The following is a 6000-nucleotide window of genomic DNA, read 5'->3' as shown; positions in this document are numbered from 1 at the left end:
CTTGTCCAGGTCACATAGCTGCTAAACAACAAAGCTGGGAGTTAGGCCCAGGTAATCTAATTTAGTGTCTAAAATATAAGGAGATGAGCTAATGCTGGTATATATTTTTCTAATAAATTGAAACAATTTAATCTAAATTACTACATTATGGCATATCTATGAATTGAGAAATATTAAAGAGGTAATTTTATTTTGTTATAACTAAAGGTTAAAAAGAACAACTAGCTTTAGATTTCTTGAGGTTAATTTTATCAAAAACATTATTTCTTTTTTAAAATTAATTTTTTTTAATTGAGGTAATATTGATTTAGGGGAATAGGCTCCCCCTCCTCAGATGTGTGTTACTACCCCATACTGGCCACAGCTATGGAAGCACCCACAGTCTTTGAAACCTGGTCTTTGTTTTGTACTTACTGAACATGTGGATTTGGACCATTTCAGATACTCAGTAGCCGGTGTGGCTAGTGGCTACTGAATTGGACTGTGCAGTGCTAGAAGATCTTTTTAGGAAAATGAATTAATTAGTTCACATATTTCAAAGATGGTGAGAATAAGAAAGGCAGTCATGTATCCATTCACTAATTTTTCCCTTCCGGTACCTTCATTTCCAACATAACTATTTGGATTAACGGCTGCCACTTAACCTATTCAAATGCTGTCCCTTGGCAGGTAAAGTAGCAAATTTTAGAACTTCTTTACAATCTTGTAACTTTATCTAGGAGCTAGAATGGGGCTAGAACTTCAGATAAAACTAAAACCTTCCTTGGGAAAAGTGAATGTTTACAAGAATGCCTCACAGAAAAAGGCAGAACAGGTCACTAAGGAATTCAGCGAGAGTGGACCCATTCAAACCTTCAGCAGCATGTGATTCTTCTCCATTCTGTATTTTTTTTTTGTATTTTTGAGTCGGCAGTAATATATACATCAACAACTACTTAAGAATCTCCGTGTACTTTTCTAGATATTTATCCATATATCTATATGTATGTTTATTTATCCATACAGACATGGGATCACCCCATACATATCGTCCTGTGGCCCCTCTTTTTTTTTCAGTAAGAAAATAGATATTTCTATATATTTTGTTCTTTTAAATGGCCGCATACCCTTACATGAGATGAATGAGCCAAATTTATTTAGCCACATCACTATTGATGGATATATAAGCTGTTTCAGTCTTTTTGCAATTACCAAGCTGTGGCAATGCACATCCTCATAAATCTCTCATTGCATACTGGTGTATTTCTGCATGACAGATTGTTAAGAAATGAGTTAGCTGGGGGAAAGGTATGTACCTTTTAAATTTTGATAAATATTGTATTTGCCCTACGGCCTGTCGGAAAGACCTTGTATCTTGACTTCATCTAGAAGTAGCAATTACAGGCAAGTGGCAGACCTTTCTGAGGATGAAGCTGTTGCTCTTCACCAGAAAGCGGATCTTTTATTTTCATTATTTAGTACGTGTGGTTTCAATCGGTAATGACATTATTTCACCTTCTGTTTCCTCAGACAGGTAGCAAACCCAGAAAATACCGCCTACCAATGGGGTTTTAATATGTCATTGACATTCCTTTGGTGATTAACAAAGGCAGCAAATAAATGCCATGCTCCCCAGGGTCTAAATGAAGATGCTGCAGACTTTGTATTCAGTAACTGGTGATTCGAGAAAACATCGTTTGGGGTGATGACTCATGCACCCCAAGGTAGCTGTCCTCCAGGGCTGTCCTTCAGAGGAAGCATGACCGAGGGTCTGCTAGTACTTTTCCTTCCCTCTCCAAGAACTTCCTTGGAAGGATGCGTGGCATGTGCCAAGGTGAGTCTGGCCCTTCTCTTCCCCTGAGCACCACGCCCTGCAGGGCACAGCCAGTCCTTGGCAGGGACAGCCCGCGCTCATGGCACTTAGCAGGCACAGCCAGTAACTGAGCAGGGCAGCAGCTACGGTTCACAATGCAGCAGCAAAGTTGTGCGTTAGCCTGTTGTGTTGACAAGTGTGTGCTGGGTTTGCAATCAAAAGCGAAGCCCCTGCCTTTTCTCCTGCTGGCGCCCTGCGCTAGACGGATGCAGGACTGGGGCGCAGGGAGGCCAGACCCAGCGGAGGGGCAGCTTGGTGAGGGGGGCTTGGTGAGGGGGGCTTGGTGAGGGGAGCTTGGTGAGGGGGGCTTGGTGAGGGGGGCTTGTGAAGGGGGCTTGGTGAGGAGGGCTTGCTGAGGGGGGCTTGGTGAGGGGAGCTTGGTGAGAGGGGCTTGGTGAGGGGGCTTGGTGAGGGGGGCTTGGTGAGGGGGGCTTGTGAGGGGGGCTTGGTGAGGGGGGCTTGGTGAGGGGGCTTGGTGAGGGGGGCTTGGTGAGGGGGGCTTGTGAGGGGGGCTTGTGGGCAGGGATTGTGAGGGGGGCTTGGTGAGGGGGCTTGTGAGGGGGGCTTGGTGAGGGGGGCTTGGTGAGGGGGCTTGGTGAGGAGGGCTTGTGGGCAGGGATTGTGAGGGGGGCTTGGTGAGGGGGCTTGTGAGGGGGGCTTGGTGAGGGGGGCTTGGTGAGGGGGCTTGGTGAGGGGGGCTTGTGAGGGGGGCTTGTGAGGGGGCTTGGTGAGGGGGGCTTGTGAGTGGGGATTGTGAGGGGGGCTTGTGAGGGGGGCTTGGTAAGGGGGGCTTGGTGAGGGGGGCTTGTGAGGGGACTTGGTGAGGGGGGCTTGATGAGGGGGGCTTGTGAGGGGGCTTGGTGAGAGGGTCTGGTGAGGAAGTCTGGTGAGGGGGTCTGGTGAGGGGGGCTGGTGAGCGGGGCTTGTGAGGGGACTTGGTGAGGGGGGCTTGTGAGGGGGGCTTGCTGAGGGGCGGCGGGGCAGGCGCGGTGCCCGGCAGTCCCTGCGGGCTGCGGCAGCGGCCACAGCCCGGAGCGCGGGGCACCAGTTGCTCCACACTTTGTGGGTTCGCGCTGCTCCTCTGCTCTCCCGGGAGTGAATTTCCATTCGAGGGTCCCGCCCCGCCGCAGGGCGCGCGGCGAGGGGCTGGGCGCCCGCCGCGGGGGAAACGCGCGCCAGCCGGCCGGGGCGGGCGCCCCTCGTCTTCTCCCCTCGGCCGGGGCGCCGCGCGGGGCGGGAGCCGGGAGGGGTGGGGCGCGCCGGCGGCGGCTGGCTCCGAGGGGGTCCCCGCGCCTCGGAGGACGCGGGCGGGGCCCTGCCGGCGGCGGCGCGGCACCCTCCGGACCCCGGGCGCCGGGTCCCCGCCGCACCCCGGGCGCGGGGCGGTTGCCATGGTGACGCAGGGTCGGCGGCTCCGCGCGGAGGAAACAAAGCCGCCCGCCGCCGCCCGCCGCTCCCGCCGCGCGGCTCCTCCTCCGCGGGCGCCTCCCTCGGCTCCAGGCGCCGCCGCCCGAGCGGCTCCGGACCCCGCGCCCGCCCCGCGCCGCTCCCGGGCCAGGTAAGGCGGGCGCGGCCGGGAGGGGCGCTCGGGCCGCGGGGCGCCGGGCCGGGCTGCGGCCGCGGCCCCGAGGGGGGCGCCCCGCCGGGGTACGGCCTCCCCCGCCCGCAGCCCCCGCCGGCCGCTCCGCAGCCCGCGCGCGAGCCCGGGGCCGGCAAACTTCGCGGCGGGCGGCGGCCCCGGGGTGGGCACAGCCTCCCCAGCCCCGCGCGGGCACAGCCTCCCCAGCCCCGCGCGGGCACAGCCTCCCCAGCCCCGCGCGGGCACAGCCTCCCCAGCCCCGCGCGGGCACAGCCTCCCCCAGCCCCGCGCGGGCACAGCCTCCCCCAGCCCCGCGCGGGCACAGCCTCCCCCAGCCCCGCGCGGGCACAGCCTCCCCAGCCCCGCGCGGGCACAGCCTCCCCAGCCCCGCGCGGGCACAGCCTCCCCCAGCCCCGCGCGGGCACAGCCTCCCCAGCCCCGCGCGGGCACAGCCTCCCCAGCCCCGCGCGGGCACAGCCTCCCCAGCCCCGCGCGGGCACAGCCTCCCCAGCCGCGCGCCGGGGCCGGGGCCGCCGTCCGGGCGCCGCTGCTCCGCGAGGGGATTTGGCGGCGAGGCCATGGGTGGCACCTGCCGACAGGTACCCGCCTCGCTCCTTCCTCGAGTCTCTCTTTTCCCTTCCTCCCTTCACCCCCTCTTCACTGTCTTCCTCTCTCTCTGCTTTTCCTCTTTCCTGCTCTCCTTTTGGTGTGTTCTCGAGGCTTTTAGGAAAAAAGGTATGATAAATATTCCCCTTTGGACTTGCATGTTTCATGGATCATTCTCGGGGAGCACCGGATGGGGGGGGGTCCTAAGGGGAATCAAACACTTTTGCAGCCCCGGGAGAGTGAGCCCAGTCAGTGTGAGGCGTTCCCAGGTGCTTCTGCACCTCGTTTGGGCTGTGAGCGCGGTGACCTTTCTGTTTGGAAGGGGCAGGTGCACCTGCGAGGGAGTGGGAGCCGGAGTGCGTCCTGCAACACCGGAGTTGACAGGCCCGGTACTTTGCAGACTAGATACTTGGTGCCGATGTCGCTGCTGTTGCTTCTGGAAGGTGTTGTGGTCATGCTTTAAGGACCTGCAAAGCACCTTACGTTTTTGTGTCTAAAATCCCCAGCACCTCTGAGAGCAGGTAGCTGGGTGTTACCTACATGGTGTTTATGTGCCTGACGACAAGGGTTAGGATGCTGTTGCCAAGGGCACGGGGTACTGGATGGGGACTTGCTCCAGTGACGGGTGTGCCTCGTTTTTCTCAGTGGCCCCAAGCCTTACCAGTATTTCGTGATATTTGATTTGTGCAGATGCAGAGAATGAATTAAAAATAAGATTGTGAAGTCTGTTTTTTTTCCTACTTAGAAGTCACCTGCGAAATAGTGTCAAAGACAAAATAGGATTCATTTACAGAAATACAGCTGATTTATTCTAAAGGAATAGTATAGTTGTTGACATGATTTGTTTTACTGAGGAGAGCTGTCACAAGCATAACGGGAAAATGATTCAACTCATGTAATTGTATATCCAACTTCGTAAAATAGTTTATAAGTTAGAATAGGTCAGGTAGAAAACATTCTATGGAATGGAAGAAATTAGATCTTTGCTAACAGGTAGTTAATGAAAAGAAGCCCATGTCACTGATCATTTTGAATTGCAGTTGATTGGAATGATGGCTATTAAAGCTACTTGAGGTGCCAGGCGTAAAGTGATTATCTAATATTGCTCTTCCCTCTTTTGGGATTTTAACACCTGTCAGCCTGCTGATTGCTAGGCTTCTAAGTCTGTTCATATTTGCTAGCAATTTTAGGTAATGTCACTTCATTAAAAGATTGTATTGGATCTAAAGGATTAAGTTGCAACAGCAATTCGCAGATCATTTTATAATTCGGTTTGTTTTTAAATCGAGTTATACCTGTACAGTGATTCACAGATGCCCTGCTAAATACTCTGTTGATAGTAATGAAAAGGTACATTGATTAAAATGAAGTAGATCTGTTTTGAGAAGATAACCAGGAGGAAAAAAAAAATCAGCATTTTCTCATTTACTCAGGAAAGGCAATCAGAATATTGAAATCCAGGCATATTATGTAAACACAGAATATGTAGCTTCATGTTGTGGACTAAAAATAATTATTTTTGTTTTCTTTCTGTGGTACCCAGAGTACAGTTTTATTAAGATCTTTGTTGGCTAATCCGCCGTTCAGATGCAGGGTCTCTGGACCTGCATCTCAGCCAGGTGGAGCCCCACTCTCAGTGCGAGCCTCCCCCTCTCCATGGTGGCCCTAGTTTGTGTGCTGAAGAATGGGGACAGCCAGTGTGGATTCAGGACTAGGATTCACAGGGCACCAGGCTCGGTGTAGCTTGGCATCTTTAGAGCTGTATTGCTTTCTGCCAAAAAATAAAGTCAGTAAATATCTGGAATGAACAGCCATGTATCGCAAGCCTGCTTTGCTGAGTGGTTTATTTAGACAAGCTCTGAAGCATGAAATGAAACTTTTGTCGGTGCAGTAAAAGACAGTAATTTTTATTTTCTATGTGTTACTGGTGTTTTGAGGGATGTGCATAAGCAGGTAAGGAAGG

General features: G+C 53.5%; 1 protein-coding gene across 1 annotated transcript in view; it reads left to right on the top strand.

The window, feature by feature from the left end:
• The first annotated feature begins 3370 nt into the window (after positions 1–3370).
• The window catches only part of RNF182 (ring finger protein 182), a 57499-nt gene continuing 54869 nt past the window's right edge, over positions 3371–6000 (top strand). The window contains exon 1 of the mRNA XM_054698321.1: positions 3371–3410. The gene's annotated coding sequence lies outside the window, so the exon portion shown is untranslated. The remainder of the gene's footprint in view (positions 3411–6000) is intronic.

Source organism: Talpa occidentalis, unplaced genomic scaffold (assembly GCF_014898055.3).
Source record: "Talpa occidentalis isolate TD23 unplaced genomic scaffold, MPIMG_talOcc4v2.1 talOcc4.2, whole genome shotgun sequence".
Classification (NCBI taxonomy): domain Eukaryota; kingdom Metazoa; phylum Chordata; class Mammalia; order Eulipotyphla; family Talpidae; genus Talpa; species Talpa occidentalis.
The sequence above is the reverse complement of the archived record's forward strand: the minus strand, read 5'-3'. Positions and strand labels throughout refer to the sequence as shown.